The 18,783-nt window shown below is 47.3% G+C and overlaps 1 protein-coding gene across 12 annotated transcripts in view; it reads right to left on the bottom strand.

Moving 5' to 3' along the window:
* Positions 1–18,783, bottom strand: part of HIVEP3 (HIVEP zinc finger 3) — a 276,516-nt gene that overhangs the window by 103,214 nt on the left and 154,519 nt on the right. For 9 of the 12 annotated variants that reach the window (XM_041129228.1, XM_041129231.1, XM_030039183.1 and 6 more), the window contains one exon: positions 17,261–17,355. The exons of 1 other annotated variant lie outside the window; for it this stretch is intronic. The gene's annotated coding sequence lies outside the window, so the exon portion shown is untranslated. Of the gene's footprint in view, positions 1–4,087; positions 4,098–17,260; positions 17,582–18,783 lie in introns of those variants that run through there. 2 more of the 12 variants (XM_041129227.1, XM_030039184.2) reach the window with 2 other exon arrangements.

Here is an 18,783-nt window from a genome sequence, read left to right as displayed (position 1 = left end):
CAAGCCACAAAATCTTCCCTCTGCACACCCAGTGAACAAGCAGTCTCTGGTCTGTGCAGAGATCTTCACCAATGATCTCAAGAGAACAAAAAGGGCTCACTGAAGCCACTGATAGCCTCCAGCATCATCAAGCCCTCGCTGCCACCTGGCTGTAGAGAAGCTAGGAAAATTCAGTGCCAGAACAGGCATTACAGATACTTTTAACAGAAGTGAATTTTCATTTTAATGGGAAAGTTAAAAAAAAAATAAATAAAGAGAGCGTTTCAGAAGCACACAGTGATGCTAGCCAGTGCAAAACTGCTCTGGCATTAGCGGAGTATTACTGTCGTGTCACTCCTCTACCGCCAAGGCTTCTCCAGGGCATCTCTAATCACAAAGAGCAGCTGAAATGCCAATGGGAATAAATGTTGGCCTTGCCACCTTGCTGATGCATAAACATCTAAACAGATTTCCTTTAGCACTGTCTTTGACAAGCTGAATCTCCAGCCTTTACCCCAATTTAGTTCGGGAGCATCCTATGAAACAGCAGGCAGACTTCTACCGATAAGCTACATCAGTCTTAACTGGGAGGCATCTGCCCCTTCTGGGTTTTGAACAAAGAATATCAGATTAAAAGGAAAAAGGAAAAAAAAAAAAAAAGCAGCAGTCCAGGCACTTGAGATAAAGTAGCTGTTATCACCCTCTCTAACAAGGCTGTATGCTTTCTATCTCCAGGCAATGACTCTGTGAAAGTAGTTTGAACACAAGTTAAAAATTCATATCCCAGCCAAGCTGTGCTTCCTAAGCCAGAGGAGGGTCAGAGCTCCTATGACCTCTCACTATGCATTTCTGGAAGATGGTCGCACTGCCAGATACACCGGGCAGCTCACTGCTCTGGCCACCCTCTTCAGACAGGGAAGGGCCTTGGTGCTTCTCCTTCCTTGTTGAATAAAAGCTTACAAAACCATTTAGATGAAAAATCTCTATTTGGGGTTGAAAACAACTTTGTAAATCACACAACTAGTCTAGCATGGAGACATCTGGCAAGTCTCCTTTGCAATGACTCTGAACAGGGCGATAACATACCGTCTAGCTCTGCTTTCTGACAAAGTAGTGGGTTTCTGCAGTGCTGCTGGCAGGATTTCATCCCGTCTCCCCCCACCAGTGCTGCATCCCGAGCAGACTTACAGGACAAAATGCAGCCAATTAAATGAGCAACTGAAAGCATCCAGGGTCTTGGTTTAGCAGCTGAAAACAGGTACTAGCAAAGCTTTGGTTCTCAGGAGGTAATACAGCACTGAGAAAGTAAATTTCTGTAGTGGCTATTCACCCACTAAGAAGAAAAAAAAATAAAAAAATCCACCATTTATGTGCTATTTCACCCTGCTGACAGGAAAGAGCTGGAAAGGGCCATTGCTTCTGAGCTTAATTACATCCGATGCTTCTAAGGGTGAGGGAAAAGAGTACTTCATGAGCCAAAACCAAAAAAGTTAATATATTATACTGCAGCAAGAACACAGCATCTTCAAAGCTTTCCCTCCCCAGACCCTGAAGTGTGAAATCAGAGATTTTTTTTTTTTTCTCAGTAATGCTTTTTGCCCATTTCCTGCCTGGCCTCATACTCTTATAACAATGAATCAGGATTAATTAACATCAATGTCAAGATTAAGATCATGCCTAACCAAGACTTTCTTGTCATCTTCTTGGGAATTAAACTAAAGCCCACGTAATGATGGACTGACCACACTGCCAGGTTGGGCTAACTTTGTTCATCCATGGGGAGCTGGTGCTTTCAGGTGAAACCAGCCTGCCACTTAGCACAAATCTCTTGCTTTGGGGAAATTCAATCTCCCCAAGCTGGTTCTTTGTTTTCCATGCACCTCTTCTAAACCCACCATCACCATTTATTTTCACATTCCCAGGCAGGAAGCAAGAAGCCATGCAGAAGCCTGAAGCTGTGGTCTGAGGTGAATGAGATGCACTTTTAGCACAAGATACTGCAAGGCACAAACAAGTATAAAAAGAAAAAACAAGTCCAGCAGTCTTCGGCGCTCTGAAATCAGTGATTAGCAGCTGAGAAGGAAATTTCTCTGGATTCTCGTCCAATTATACACCTCTGACCGTATCAGGCTCCATATTCTCATAAGGTCACTCACTATCAATTAAACTATGAACTTCCAGGCAGCTTCTTGTAAGACCGAGGAGACCAGAAGGTTTTGTCATTTTCATCTTCTGGGCATTTGCTCAGCAGGCTACTGCAAGTTCAAACCAAGTGTTTCGGCAAAGAGGTGGTATGAAAGGGTGGGATGCAACCCCATTAGTCACCTTCCTGCAGGGGACAGGACGTGCCTCCTCAGACCGGCAGCTCAAACCTCTCCAGCCTGGCAGGGACCCACCAAACCGCCTCCCCAGCCCAGACGATGCAGCGGATAGCTGCAGCACCACGAGCACGGTGGTGTCTTGACTTGAAGACCCTCAGGAGATCTGCAGCTCCCCGCTTCCCAAGTTTTGTATACACATTATAAACACAATGTTCTCAAAAGAAATCCGCTGTCAAGCATGAAATAGCGTCTATGGCCGTTTCTACAGCTATTCATTCATCTTTCCCACAGCCGTATCAACAGCCTATCAAGAGCAACAGAAAAATTATTCATGTGGCACATTTCTGGTGCTCGTTGGTTTTATTTTACTTCAGTATGGTATTTTAGAAGTTTTTCAAGATGTTAAAAGGCATGACCTTTGCCTTTAGAAATCATTAAGAGAAGCAAAGAGACTCACAGGTACGGGAAAGCGTTAGGCACTTTTAACTTTTTGACACTTCTGCAGAGTAAAAGTGCTCTGCCGAACTAAAGGAAGTGGAGTGAGGCTATGAACTGAGATTGAACCAGCAGTTCATGAGACTTAAGTATAGGCTGTAATCAGTTAAAGAGAAGAGTGTAAAAAAGAAAACAGAATCTCTTGCAGAATACTGGCCTCCATCTCTAAGCAGAAAGCATCATATAGGCAGTTATTTCAGTAAAAAATAAGATGGCCAAACATATGTACTAATGACTCATTTGGATAAAAATCTTTGCTTCATCTTCCCAGAAGTGTGAAATGAAAAATTTCAATTTCCAGCCTCCAAAATATGAATATCCAGGTTCCTCCCAAGAGCGAGCAACCAGAAAGCTCACACCACCCTTCCCACGCCATCAGCAGCGAGGGGAGAGATCACACCTCCTGCAGTTCCCTGCAACAGTCTGTGCCCTGAGGTCCAAAGTAGAAACCAGAACCTTTGGGGGGTTTTAAGGCTTTAGCACCCTGATAAAGTTACCCTATGACAATATGAACTCTCTTTGCTGCAGCGTGGCCAACAGAAGCGCATCTCCGCATTGCACATGCTGAAATGCCAAGTATTTTCATCTCACTGGTCAAGAAGCTCTGACATATTAGCAATTTCTATGCTACCACTCACTTTCTTCAACATCCTCATCTGAAGGACAACACAAAAGTGTAACCTTGATCAGAGCGTCCAAGACTAATTGTAATTTTTAAATTCCACTCATGTCACAGACCCAATTTGTACAAAGCACAGCTGGGGGTTTTTCACCTCATGAGAGAGAAAAAAAAAAAAAAGTAGCAATTCTCTTCTGTGCACACAAGTTCTGCTGTACTTTTGCTGGATGACACACCAAAGAACCACAACTGCACAGCCCAAAGGAGACAAACGGCTGATGCAAACGGAAAACAATGCAGCAAAAGGAAGTCATTCTGTAAGGCAATTACTTTGTTCTTTCAGGGGCTTTTTGGGGTATCTTCTTTCCATAGAAAGTTTCCACTACAGTTATTTAAATGAAACTCATGTATATTTTTGTCTTCAGACCTATGAGGCTGCATAGCAGGAGCTCTGCTGAAAATCAGTAAAACAACATGTAATTGTGCACAGGTCCAGGTTCTTTGGTCAGAAACATAGAGGAAACACAAGGAATGCTCCAAAACAATTAGCAAGTCATTTTCTTAAACTAAAACCTGGAAAGACCTCAAGGTACTATTTAGCAAAGCCACTGGAGATGTTTTAGGGGGGACAAAACTGTCTGCAAGCATGTGAAAGGTAAGAGTCCAAAGGTACCTGCACAGGCACATAGATCTTCGTAGGATGGGGCAAAACAGGGAAAGGGAAGGGCTGAATGAACATTAGGAAATCCCTCCTCCAAGAGTCATCCCAACACTTGAAACATATCAAGGCTGGAGAAACATCTCAAGGCTGGACAAACATCCTCACACTATCGGGTTGGGAACACTCCTTTCCAGGATGCAGATTTTCATTATCATCATCTCCATTTTGGGCTCCAGCAGACTCAGACGTGGGGGAAAACACCACCACGCAAGAGAAATGCAGCTTGGGTCAGAGCTTCAAACCTGAGCCTGAGCCTCCAAGTGATTTTGGGACGTCTGTGCCAGTCTCCGGTGCGCTGCCGGCCTTCCCCCGAGCGTGCAGATGGCTGAATATTAAAGCAGCTTTTGCTTCCTGGCACTGTGCAGCAATGCAGTGGCACGAACACAGCATATAAAAGACCATTTCTGCAGAAGATTTACAATCCACCTTTAAACCCTCTAAAGGGGTTAAATAACACGGTGAGCACGGGTTTCTTGTGGAAAAATGACTCACAGGAAGGATGGCAACAATGCACTGCTATAAAATATTAAACATAATAGGTCTCTCTGCCCTGGACTGAAAGAATAAAAAACAAGGTAAGTGGACCTGTGTTTTTCTCCTGGTTCTCAAAGTCACTAATGGCCCTCTGGGTCTGTGAACAGATGTCAACAGCATACTGCAGGTACCGCAATTTACTCGCTGCAAATTATTGCCTGGCATTTAATTAAAATTTTATTGTGGCGATTCCCATCAGCTCTCTCCACAGCACGAAACGGAACAGACTGAAGAGAAAAGTGGATCTTTCGGAGCAAACGAGCCCAGTTCATCAATAAAATACGGTAGCTCTGAAAGAGGAAAAGAAAGTGTGTGGTAAGAGGTTTGGTTATCTGACGTTTTTTCCCTGCGCGGGGGCCTTGCACTGCTGTTCCTGGCACTGGTGCCTGATCTGAACCAGCCTGAAGTCGGCTGTGGGACAAGTCCAACACATGGATGGGTCATGCAGGATCCCTCTAGGAGCAGAGGATGGAAGAACCGGACTCAACAGTTCACTTGTCCAGCTTAGGAGGAAAGCACTTTTACTACAAAAAGCTCCTTATTCACCATTTCATTTCCCACATCACAGACCTTTTAGGGATAATCCCAACCTGGTGGGAGGATCTGTTCAGCTAATAGGGACTCCTCAATGATTTGTGCTTTTTTTGCCCCAAAATGATGAATGACCATTCTTGCTCCCATTATAGCAGCTGGAGCCATCAGGGAGCTTGAGGGACCTAGTGCTTTCAGTGGATGAAGCAAAGGGACCAGGTCTGCTCGGTCCCAGACTGCTTCTCTGTGCACTCCACCATGCCCAGATCTTGCATAGTTTCAGCTGGGGGCTGGACAGCAGCACAAGATCACCTTTTCTCCTGTACATTTTTCTGGTGGCTCCTATGAAAGCCAGTAACTACAAGCACAAGTGTAGGAGACTCAGCAGCTCTGGGGCTTACACACAAGGTCCCATCTATCCCAGAGGTTCTGGCAATGATCAGGTGTGCAGAGGTCCCATAAGTGTCCCTGGCTGTAAGGGAAGAAGAAAATCCCACAGGTACCTCATCAGATATCTCCTCCTGGATCACATATACAGTGACCCCAAATCCATGAGCAAAACAACACAGCCAAGGAAGGAAACAGTCGCATTCATGAAAGCTGATGCTTGATAGCACCAGATTATCCTAAACCTCAGTGTCCTTCTGCCAGTTGAGGCCACCCTTGATCCTTCAAAAAAGAGGGAGAAAGAGCCAAAAAAACAAGATGAAACATCCTCAGCTCCTTGTGCATTTAGAAAAATTGCCCTCCTGATACCTGCAGACATCTGCTCGAAGCCCTGAAGCACAAGACCCAAGGAAAGCATGCCGAGCTGCGAGTGATATGGGATGCCAAGAAAAACAATGGCAACCCCTCTCTGTCCACAGCTGGAGGAAGAAGAGGCTTACGCACACACCAGCTCCAAGCCCAGGATGGATTAACACCATCGTCTGCCCTGCAGCTCATAGTACTGGGGAAAACACAGCATTTCGGGCTTAAAACTAAGGGTCTCTGAAGACCTGAAATACCCAGGGCCAAAGTAGATATTAGCACCTTTCTGGAGTCTCAGGGGTTAACACAGGCACAGCTGTGCTGCTCTAAAAGCTGCAAACCTCTCCCTCTAAAGGTATCTGTTGATACTTTACCTCCCATGCCACTACTCTGGGAAGTCAAGGGAGACAGAGCTAGAATGATGGATGCAAAATTAAAAGCTCAATAAATAATTAATGGGTGAGGTCATCAAATTGTATGAATCTGTCCATCTCACTCTCCACTCTCCTGTTAATCAGAGAAGTCTCTGTTTCAATGGTGGGTGAAGTGGTCCTGGAAGAACCATAATTTCTGCACCCGCTGCCATGAAGCTTGTACTGGGTGCCATATAAATCAATAGTAATAAATCATTTGCTGAGTGCTGTAAAGACTTCAAGAGTGTTAAGCAAACAGAATGCCTCCAGAGATCCCAAAATAAAGTGAGAGGCAAGTTTGAGTAACTTATTAAGGTAATTATTAAAATGCATAATCGCAAAACATCAAATATGTATAGCATAGACAAAACCTCCTTTCCTCTTTCCGGTATCAGCCTCTCCACAAATGCCAATGAAAAAGAGCACTCTTAAGTACCACAAATAAAATACAGGGCATGCATGAAAGCTAGCAAACACACCTCACCACCTGGCCACCGTAACCCTTTCTCTTCCCCCGTCTTCTCCCTCTGAGTTTTGCCCTCAATGGTAAGCTCCCTCAAGCTGGGACCACGCGGCCAGTTTTTTGTGGTATGTGCAGTTTCTAGCATGTGATGGTGTTATTCTGATCATAAATAAGTGGTTAACGACAATGAACATGAATGCCCAGAATGGAAGAAATTTATCCCACAGCTGATGTGTTGCAAAGCTCGTTGCACCCTTCAGAGACAGGCTGCTGAGCAAGGTGACCTGATGTGATCCAGCCTGTCAGGTCCTTGAGCTCTGACCAACAGCAATGGCATGATTCAGTCTCTGGACTGGGTCAGATCAGCAGCTTGACAAGGAATAATGACACCCCCCCAGCATGTCAGGCACAAACAGAGGAGAAATATTAGGTTTATTTCTACATCTAAGGAGAAATTGGAGAAATTTAACAGCTCAAACTGTAGTTTAGTGAGAGTTAATAGCTAATATTTGCACAAAATGCCAGTGCTTCACAGCCCCACACAAGTGCTCAGGACCTCTCTGCTTTGTGCTGCACCTATGAAATGAGTTTTAAAAGCTCTCCGGAAGTTTCTTCCTGATTTGTGAACAGTGTTGTTACCGTATCCATGCAGAAATGACACATTATCTGTGAGGAATACCATGCTGCTTGGTTAAGCACAGCCGTGCATATCGCTCTATTACTGTCTAACACATTACAGTAAGAGAAAACTGCCCAGCACCGACGGTGAGCTGGCAGCAGCAGATGAATGTCCTCACCACTGTCTTTGAACATGAGACGACAACAGCCTCGGGTGCATGGGCCGCGTGGCATGGGAAGTGCACGCTCCAGCTGCACGCCATCCTCTCCCTGCAGTTACATACTGTAGGCTTTTCTCCCCAAATCCTGCCTGCACATCAGGCGTGCTTCACCGCACACAAAGGTGTAGCACGGAAACTCCTGTGCATGCAGAGCCAGGGTGAGACTGCGAGAGCCGGCTCCCAGCTGGAGGTGGCTCCTCCACCAGTGGCGAGTCCAGGGGTTCTCCCACCCGCAGTCCTCCCCCCGCGCCACGGCACACGAGATGCTCACACATCTCGGCACCATGGCACGTCAGCACCCCAAATCCAGCCTCAGCCATGCGGTGATGCCATGCCGGTCTACTCTTTGTGGCCACAGTAGAGTAGGATACCCGTTAATGTATCTAAAAAAACCCCTCACAATAAATGACCTGCATCAGTAAATTCTCGTATTTCTCTAAGACAGGGCCCAGACCATCGCTACTCTGCAGGCAGATCCCATCTATCTTCAAACTTTTTTTCTTTCTCAAAAGAAAATCTGACTTTTTTTTTTTCCTGAAACACCACCATCTGGTGCTGTACACAGCACCAGAGTCCAAACATCAAACTGCCCCTTTTCCAGCATACTGGGCGCTCTTCTCTGTCATTTCACTTTAGCTGTTTCTCAACTCCATTAGAAACACAGCCAGTAAAAATCTCCTGAAAACACTGTTCCCAATTAAAGTGAGCCCTTATGAAACCAGTATCACAGCCACTTGCTTAATGTATTTCTCCCTAGAAGAACTTACAGTGTTTCCTTGATGAACCCCCAAGCATAACAGTTTCCACAGCGATTACAGAAAAAGCAGCAGTGCCAGAAATAACAGTTAAATGGAAAACATCCCCTGCACTCACTCTTACACATGCACACACCCATCGAGAGCAAACGGGCTCGCCGGCACTAGGGACGATTCCTCATGGTGAGAACCCAAGCACCGAGTAGCCACCCCAGTGCAAATGGAAATGGAGATGGAAATTGAGTCAAAATACCACTTTTTAAGTAGGTGTCTTGATGATGGCACATGGGCAGGTACCCCCTACACACAGGCATGCAACAGCATACTTTTGAATAGAGATATAATCCGTGACCATATACCAAAAGCAGCTTCCCAAGTACAATATTCAAAATATTTTCCCTAGCAAGGCGGGACAAAATGACCACTCCAGATGGTATCTCCTGCCTTGTGAAAGGCAATTTTTGTTCTGACACAGACCTGGTGCAAAGGCAGGAAACGTACCAAGTCTCAGAGCTTCTCTAAACCAACCCACCCCTCACCTCCCCCACTCCCTGCACTCACATTCATTCAGTTATTCGAGGTCTAAGGCATGCAAAAGCTGCAGTTTCCATTCATGTGAAACTATGTGTATTTTCAGGATGCTGCCATACTGCTCTTCCCCACTCCAGGCTGCAGGCAGCCTGCTCTCTGCATGCCGGCGGAGGGAGGCTTCAGGCAGTGCCATCTCCACCACTCCTGTGACTGGACCGACACCTCTGACTTTCCTCATTTATTTACCAAAGTAGAGAGGTGGCTTTCAGCAAACACCTTTCCAAAGCTATTTTTCTGCAACAAGTGCCCTCAGCAGCTTCAAACTCTTTCCTGGCTTATTGTTCTCAAGAAAAGAACAAAATGAACTTTTTTTTTTTTTTTTCCAAAACCTACGCTTTTTGCTCACCACCAGGGCAGCAGTCCCAGGCCTCTGCCCACACCCCTCACAAGCATCTTCTCCTTTTTAGCTCTCTGTCCCCGTGTCCCTTCAGAGTCCTCACCAGCCAGGAGCCTTGTTTCGCCTGGGAAGAACTCAACATGCTTATCTGTGTAAAAAAGGACTACGTTTATCACCTTGATTTGCATTAGAAATTATTAAAGTACATGACCAACCTACTGTTCACTTAGGAAGGTATCGCTCTAATTTAAGGTGGCAAGAATGGGTTCAAAAAGAAATAAAACCCTAAACAACAATGTCCAGCTTAGATTTTTTTGTGATAGGTTTTGTGCTTGACAGGACTGACACATCCACAACCAGAAGCCTCCCAGGACAGGCTAGATATATCCCCGACTGCCAGCAAAGACTTATTTCCAGTTCAGAAGAAATGGGATTTGAGGACTTCTGTTATATTCACACACTTCATTTCTGCCTTTACACCTGTTTACTTAAAAAAAATTTAACTGCTGGTTTAACATTTTGGCATACCACCTCCTATCTTCTGAATAATTCTGAATTCTGATTAATGCAAATACGAACGCAAAGTATTTTCTAACTTTGCAGCAAATCCCCACAGGTGGATGACAGATCAAAACACGAAGGCAGCAGACCATATCTACGGCAATGAATTACAGGCAGAATCAAAAAGCAACTATATTCCATGGAGACTATAAGGCAACCAACACCTCATCGGGGACTTTCCCTTAACTTCTTTAAAGACCTAAAACCTGCATAATACATAATAAAACCAACACTGCAGGCTTTTTCTTCAGCAGAAAAACAGCACAGCACTGCCTTAGGGTTATGAAAAAATTCTTCAGTTTGGCAGTAATGGTTTTAGCCTTCCTCGCTTTACTGTTTCTGAATGCAAACGGCGCCATTCAAAGCAGGTTTGCAAAAGCAGCAAGGGTTTGGTTTTAATAAACGCTCCTTGAATTAAAAAGGATTACCTTAGTAATGATACAAACCACGGTAGTAAACTCATTAGACACTGAGTCATTACTGTAGGATGCATGCTATCAGATGTGAAGATCCAGCCCGTGCTGCTGGCGAGTCTACTTGTATGGTGTGAGGAAGATCTTAGGTGATTCTTGGATCTCTTTTACCCATTTCAGCAGGTTTTTGAGTGTCTGCTGGGCCACCAGTGCTGAAAAGCAGTAGCTTCCCCAGCCTGGAGTGCTCGTGGACCATAACTGTGAATCTTTACCATAATATGTTTTCATAGTTATTTGTAGTCATTCACTGTAGCATGAAGCACTTAAAATATTATTTAAAACAGTACCAATTTACTTTCATTTAGCATTTTCACACTGGAGGAAAAAAATCTGTGGTGTTCTACAAACTGCTGTGGAGGGAGTGTGGCAATGCTCCTGGGAAGGAGGGAGAATATTTTTAACCCCATTTTACAGAAGTGGGAACTGAGGCACGCACTCTTCCACAGAAGGATATTGGCCAGAAACACTTCTGAATTCTTGCAGGATAACTTCCCACAGAGATCCTCACTTCCAGAAGAAACGTACGCTTATTCCAGACTACAGTGGTGACACTGTTGTGCCCCAGCCAATTTTCTCACGTAAACAGCGTGGTGAAATGGTGGGGAAGAGTGGTTTCTCTTCGGGTTTTGTTAATTTTAGCCTGAGAAAGTCATGAAGGAAATACCTGAGCACTATGGGCAAGTTTGTGGGAGGTAATTAAACACCCAGCTCGACTTCCCTTCCAACTCAGAAAAGCTTCACGTTCTTCTGTAGATATCTACAACTCTATTTTTGCACTTGGTTCTAGCCTGACCTTTCATTGCACTGTTTTGTTCCAAAGTTAAACACTCCACATCTTCAAAATGAAGGCATTTTTCTTTTAAACATGACCAAAACTTTATTTTCCTCTTTAAAACATGCAAAGAGTCAACACATTTTTATGGGTTCAAATACACACAAGAACACTTTGTCCTGCCCCTACTAGCCCCAACATCCCCCCAAGAGAAACCTCCCAGTTCAGACCAGCACCCCAGATGAGATGCCAAGAGACCTCAAATTTGAGTAAAGAAATCCCTTAGCTGTTTTCACCTGTACAAAGTATAACTGCTGGGAACAGCTCTTCTAAGGAGACCCACTCCAGAAACACCATGCAATGCTCTTCCTCCTGGAGGATGCATCCGCTTAAGGAAGAGGCATTACCTCTCCATCCTTCCTCACAGGAGCCAGCTAATCACCCTTAACTTGTTCCTCTGCAGCCCATACAACCTGGTGTGGCTGTAGTGCCTCCAAGGGAGTTTATCAGATTTACACCTCTGTGGCAATAGGGTGGCAACTGCAAATTACCAGCCCGTTACCGAGTCACAGCTGACCCAGCCCAGCAGCTGCTCTTGTTTTACAGGTGGCAGGTGCCATCCCAGTGCTTTCCAAAACACATGAACTTTATGAACCTTTTTTATTTTTTATTTCTATTCAACTCATTTTAGCCCCATCTTCAGTTTTTCTATAGCTTTAATTTATGTTAGTAAATCTCCCCAGAAGGGAACAAACACACAAAAAAAAACCCAAATAAAGGGCAGGAGGGAACACAGGAAACCCGTGGGCAGCTATTTAAAGAGTCAGCGATGCCTCATGGAAAACTCTGAAACACATTCCTGTTAGTGACAAACACGCTGCTTTGTCCCCAGGTCACTTGCTGCATCCCTTGGGGTCCTCACTGCCTCACCCTGAACAGCAGGGAATGGGGAGAGCCTTTCTATCCAACACCTTCTCCCGGGCATCTCCCAGCAGCTTGGGGCAGGAGGAACCAGCCAAAAGTCCAGGGCCCAGGGTGTTCCTCCTAAACCCCTTGAAAGCTCTTAGAAGCTCTCTGAGTTTCACAACCTATTTTGTGAACACTGTACCCCACTACCTAAATAACAACCACTCATTCACCTTCACCAGATGAAATGGCTGGAGACGGCATGCCATCACTTCCAGCGGTGACGCAGACCTCTAAAGCACTCAACCCAACTTATCCTACTACATTACTTTTGGGGAGCATGTGTCCAGTCACACACTTATCTAGTTGGCCTTTTACCCAAGACCATACCCTACCCTGAGTCAGGAACGCAACCAGCTCACAACGCAACACCCCTTGGGTCCCTTCGTCACCACTGGCTCACAGTTCATTATGATATTGAAAATAGACGGGGCTATCAAGAGAATTATCATACACCTGAAGATGAAGAAGGCCAGTCCATGTATACCTGAGACTTAAATCTACTAGTAATTCTTATGAAAAGTGACAGTAGGTGGTTATAGAATTAATGGTTGTGTCTGGTTTCTGCCTTTTGAGTTCTGCAAAGTAGTGAACTGCCCTTCAGGAGAGACCATTTAAGCAGTGCAGAAGTTGGATTTCAATCTGGATGTAGGAGCGTGGCGGTAAAGGCTTCAGGGAACTACTACACTTAAAACCAAGTTTGCTGGGAAAAGGGCCAGGCTCAATTTTATTGGATTCTCCTGAGGTTTCCCCTCTAAACTGCACCACCAGATGAGGGCTCAGCAAGCCCCTCCAGGTCTCGATGCATCTGAGAGCAACATTAGCAGAGAAACTCAAATCCTATGTCTGAATTCAGCCAGATCTAGCCAATTTTTGACACAGCATGCCTTCCTGCCTAAAGTCTGTAGGTCTAATGGAGAAGCAGAGCAAAATAACTGAAACCCCAAAGCCTCCCAGGCCTGCAAAGCCTGAATAATGGTTTAATGAGCAGGTGACCCTCCAAAGTCCGAGGAAGGAACAAGGGAAGGTCTGGATAAGTGGCATGGAAAAGACAACTTAGGATCTGAAGACTGAGGAGCTGCTGAAACTGAAAACCTCATTTGCACAAAAAAGATTTTTGTACTGTCAACGTATAAGGTTTCCCACAGCGCTGAAGATGCTCTGCTTGGAGTTTCTACCAGTGGCTGACCCACCTGCTCACTTCTACAGCGATGCCCTACAAGCGCTTTGTGCCTGTGCAAGATGGTGCACGGGCTTCAAGGCACTGAGGAAGAAGCAGTAGTTGCTTACAGCAAGTCCATTTTGGGAAGGTAGGAAAACTTGATCTCACTCATGTTTTCCTCTTAGTTATCCCTGCTTAAAAGTCGCTGAGCAATTCCCAGAAGTGACCCCAAACTGAAATTTCCATACAACTGGAAAAAAAAAAAAGGGGTTACAAAAATACCATCTAGGTGTCTTTAAATGGGTTAGTTACTGTTCCTCTTAGGGAAAAGGCTTCTCAGAAGATTTCCACGCAGTAAACGCTCAGGGGCGTCTCTGCTCATCTCACTCAGCTCTGCACAGCTGATTTCCTCACCTTACCCTGCTGCATGTGCAACCCCTGTTCACCTTCTCAGAAAAGCGGGCAGTAAGCGAAAACCAGTGCTACATGAGCTAGTCACAGCTTGGACTTCCTAAGGAGGAGGGGTTGGGCTTGGTTCAGGGCTTTACAAGGAAAATGAGGCAACATAGAGGATAAGGAAGATTTATTGCACATTTACTTTCACCAAATATTTTTTGAATGACTGAATAATCCCCTAGTACCTTTAACACAGGCCCTCCCTGACACACAATGCGTCTTTTGATGCTCATTAAAAGGTTCACCTTATGCAGGCACGTAATTAGAGCCGGGCAGGATAAAAATCTCCATTCTGATTACTGCACCGATTATAGAGACCGAGATCCCAGCTGACTGTGCAAAGCTGGCCTGGGAAAGACCATTTTCTTGAATTCAAGTCGTGGCACAGCGGGAGCACTAATCACAACTGTCCTCTTGCAAGGTGGTCTCGGCAGAGCCCAGGAGAGGGAGCACCAGTGAGAAATCGGTCTGGATTAACAAGCGAAAGGTGGGAAGAATTCAGCAAGTGTAATGGGCAGAATGGAAAACAGAATAAATATTTCTCTGCATCCCAACTGGCCCTACTGACTGCAGATCCCAGCAGAGCTATAAAGATCTACTAACAAGCAGCCTTTTTAAAGTCAGAGACAATGGTGTTGAATGTATATTTTAAATAAATTGCTTTCCTTTCCAGAGAGGGGTTGTTTTTTTCCCTAAGTTTGAACTCCCTTGCCAAGAAACCAAATGCTTTAAAGTGCTTTAGAAACGGCGAGTCTGCTGAAACACTTTTTGCATTCAACATGTGCAGCCAAATGTGGCCAGAAGTTATGACGGCAGAGCTCCTCCGAGCACAGAATCAGCAGGAACCTCGGTGATTAGGGGAGACGGAGGAAGCCGGAGGAAAGCCAGCTTTCCTAACGCAGAAGGAGCTACCCGACGTGGCCATGGGATTTTGCCAGTGACGTACAGCAAGGGAGTTCCCAGGAGCCCCTCATTAATGACTTGCCACCCAATCAACAGGATGGCCACGGTGATTTCCCCAGCCGGGATACACTTCCCTGCTCTCTCCGATTACTGCTAAACCACCCATGTCAGCGATGCCTTATCCCTGCAGCTCAGGAAAGGTTTCTCAACAGCGCTTTTGTTGTTAACTTCAGAATAAATATTATTTTCGAAACTGTTTCTCCAGGGACTCACCCCACCGGATCCCCTTAGTAGTCCCCCACATCCGATCACGCTCACACACACTGCAAACTACGCAAGCCTAACACTGAGCTATTCTATTGACGGCTGCCGTATATTTTTCAAGAGCAAACTCCAAACATTTCTGAGCTTGCTTACCCCCTGGTCTGCTCTCTCCTCCACCCCAGCTGCAAGAACGTGCTTTTGCTCAGTTGGGAAAACCAAAAGAGCAGAGCCTGCAGTCCTGTCTCTCCTTTTTCTGCCACTCATGCACCTGGGGCAGCCACTCATCAGGGCAAGGGGGGGAAAGAAATCTTGTGAGGGTCCCTTATTAAGATGCTAAAAGAGCAGTAGAGAAGCTGCAGCAGGACCTTACAAATGTTTCTGAAATGGATGATGTCCAACACGCAGAAATTAGAAGTGCCCATTGTGGATTACGATGAAAATGGTCGATCACAGTGAATAAGTCCCCCTCCTTTATGCTGCAAGAGCTTCCCCAGGAGAGCAGAGGGCTCCTCAAAGGCATTTCTCAGGGGCTACACTGCACTTCTGTGTGTGCTGAATGTATTCCAGAGAACACAAAGCCCAGACCTGCTGCAAGCAGTTTGGTGGTAACACACTCATTAATTAACCAACTAGTAACTTCTGGAAGTTTACACAAGTCCTCTGCAGATTTTGTTTTTCCTTTCCTTAACAAGGACTGCAGCGAATCCTTCACCAGTCCGAGAAGCCCAATGGCAAGCCTTGGAGGCAGAAGGCATTTCTTCTCAGCAGCAGGTCAGGGCAGCACCTATCAATCCCCACCACGTCCTACACCAGTATCTCTGCATCCTCCACTGAAGGATACTTCTCTACAGATGAAAGAAATCGTATTTCCAGGACCCCCTGCTAAGAAGAGCAAGGCAGGAAGGAGATGGGGCAACTCCTTGAACGGGCTTTGGAGCTTCTTGACACCTGTGAGCCAAGTGAGAACCACAACGTCCCACCCCACACGAATCCCACCCATGCTTATTGAGGAAACACCCTCTGACAGCATTATGAACATCTTCCTACATGAATCAGAAAAGTTCCTGAAGCACTGAGATTGTGAGAAAAACATGACAGTCCCCAACAAGCACAAACAGCTTCCTAGGGGATCACTGAAGCCCAATAAAATAAGAGAAATAGGAGTTACAACAAAGGGCCTGTCAGGACATCCGGACACTGAAGGTTAAAACTGGCTCTGCATGCTGACACTAATAATCTTTCAACACCAGGGAAACTAAAAGCCTGTAAGCTACAGGTTATCCTCTAGCAGCAGAGCAGGGTTTGGATTGTATTGCTCACACCATAAATCACCATGTCAGCTGCCCCAGCCATTTCCACTCGCCAAAGTGTAACTTGGTAAAAGTGCTAGGCACTTTCACGATGGTCGACCAATTAGCTAAAGAACGAGGAGGGGAGAAAAAATAAAATAATGCATGGTGCCTTTTTCCGGAACAACAATCCACACATTTGCATAGAGCAGCTCAGTGTGTGTCTGCATTTCTGATCACACCTCTGGGTGCATCAAAAGCGTTATTAATTTCCATTGAGGAGGATTAAGAAGCTTAAATCGTTAACACTCATTTACTCAGACTTAATGCATTCTTAAAGCTGCCGCACTTTATGCTGATGTGCAGGTGCTAATCAGCAGTGAGAAACACTTAAAAGGGATAAAACACCCGAAGGGTCAGCCCCTGGTGCAGGCCCTCCTTCTCTGCACCCAGCAGGTTCAACCTCCTCACTGGCCTGCAGAAGCCCAGCAGGTATTCTGGACTCTGGCTTGGGAAAGTCAGCTTGCTGGGAGCTCACGCAGGGATTTTACTCTCACAGCTTCTGGCTCGCATCACGTGTCACCCAAGAACAACCCCTCTGCTCCCCACTTGCTTTCCTGTACAAGTGATAAGGAGGAAATCCGTCCCAGACAGACAGACAGACAGCTCGCCCCTGCCACATGGTGCAAGCCAGCGAAAGTCCCCAGCTCCCAGGACCTTAATTAGAGGTGGCTGCCAATTAAGAGTGGAGCTGCAGTTTAAGCCTGTGCCAGTGCAGGCACCCGGGCTGTCTGGCGGCGGATCAAGAGAAACAACCCCTCCGTGTTTACAGTATACAGTAGCCCGACATCCAGTAACTCCTGGTTACTCATGGCAGTGACCTCATCAGCGAGACATGCCCGTGCCTTACAAGTGCTCCTAATTACACCTCATCGGCTGCTCTTCCCTCTCAGCACTGACCACGGCTGATACGAGAAAAATAAAGATATATATATTAAAGCACCCACAGACACACACCCCCCTCCCCAGCAGCGAGCGCCTGGAATGAAGCGATGGGGTTCGTTACCTGCACATGCCCCTCGCACTGCAGCCGCGGCTCTCCCATGACTCTGCCCGCTGCGAGGTTGGGACCCTGGGACTCCAGGGGGATCTTCTGCCGGGCTGCAATAGAAAAGGTTAGTTTAAAGCTCCTTATTTGGGCAGTGATGTAAAGGGAAGTTGTTCAGGCAGCGCCTCCCCCTTTTTCCATTCACTACACATTGTTTCCTGTTGTCAAGCAGCTGCTGTGGCTTTCGGCACGGACAAGGGAATCCTTCAGCCCCGGCTGGCTCCGGCCGTTGCAGAAGGCGCTGCCGAGGCAGCCCCGCTGCCCGATCCCGGCTGCCCACGCACGCACACCCGGGGCGGGGGGAGCAAAACTCATCCGGGCTGGAGCACGGGAGCGGGTCGGAGCTGGTTTTCCCCCCTCCCGCCCCGCACACGCCAGCGCTTTCCATCACAAAAGCGGCTTCTTGCCTGCGGGAGCCGGTGCCGTCGGAGGGAGGGGGGAGCCCGGCTGCCCCGGGGGCTGGGGCGGGGGGGAGCCCCCGGCCCGGCGGAGGGAGCGCGCTGCCGGCCCGGCGCTGCCAGCGCGGCTCGCCCGCCCCGCCGCCTCCCTCCCTTCTCCATCCCTCCCTCGCCGCCTTCCTCCCCTACATCCTCTTCCTCCTCCTCCTCGTCCCCTCCCCATCTGTCCCAGCTCCCCCCCCCCGCCCCGCTGATCCAGGCTCTCTCCCGGCGGCACCCGGCGCATTGCATCGCGGGGGGACCCCGCTCCGCTCCGCTCCGCCCCGCAGGACCGAGAGCAGCCCGACCGCGGCGGCGGCAGCTCTGCCCCGGGGCTGCACTTAGGGAGCGGGGGGGGGGGGAGAACGGACGGGACACACGCACAGCCCTGGCCGCCCCGGGACGGGGGGAGGAGATGCTCTCCCGGAGGGGACCCGTGAGCATCCCCCCGCGGCCGCGGGAGGGACCGGCGGGGCTGCCCACGCAGGACCGTGCCGGGGACAGCCGGGGGCAGCCGCTCCCGCCGGGGTTTCCAGCGGAGGGAAACTCCGAGCTCAGCAGCCGCGTCCAGCCGACGCGGAGCTGCTCCGCAGCGCTCAGCACCCCCACGGCCACGGCGGGACCCAGCACGCCTTCACGCTGCCTGATTTACCCCCAAAACCCACCCGCTCCTTTCTTTTTAATTGTTGTTGTTGTCTTTTTTGGTCTTTTTTTTTTTTTTTTAGGGGGGTGTCTCTTTTTTTGTCTCTTTTTTGCCTTTTTGTCTCTTTTTTGGTCTTTTTTTTTTCTTTGTCCTTTTTTGGGGGGGTGTCTTTTTTTTCTTTTTTTAAGTTATCACTGCCGTAACAAACTGAAAGCCTGAGCCCTTGTGCTCAAAGGGGGAGACAAAGTGCTCCTTCATACGGCTGCAGGCAAGGCAAAATGATCGGGCAGGCGAGATCGGCAGAGCCTGTCCCTCTTCCACGTGGTGATGGCAAAAGGGCACCAGTGGTGCTCGTCCTGGCTCCCAAACGGGATCCCGGCTCCGGGCAGCCTGAGATGAGT

This window comes from Aquila chrysaetos, chromosome 16 (assembly GCF_900496995.4).
Source record: "Aquila chrysaetos chrysaetos chromosome 16, bAquChr1.4, whole genome shotgun sequence".
Lineage (NCBI taxonomy): Eukaryota > Metazoa > Chordata > Aves > Accipitriformes > Accipitridae > Aquila > Aquila chrysaetos.
Note: the sequence above shows the minus strand (reverse complement) of the source record. Positions and strands in the feature narration are given on the sequence as shown.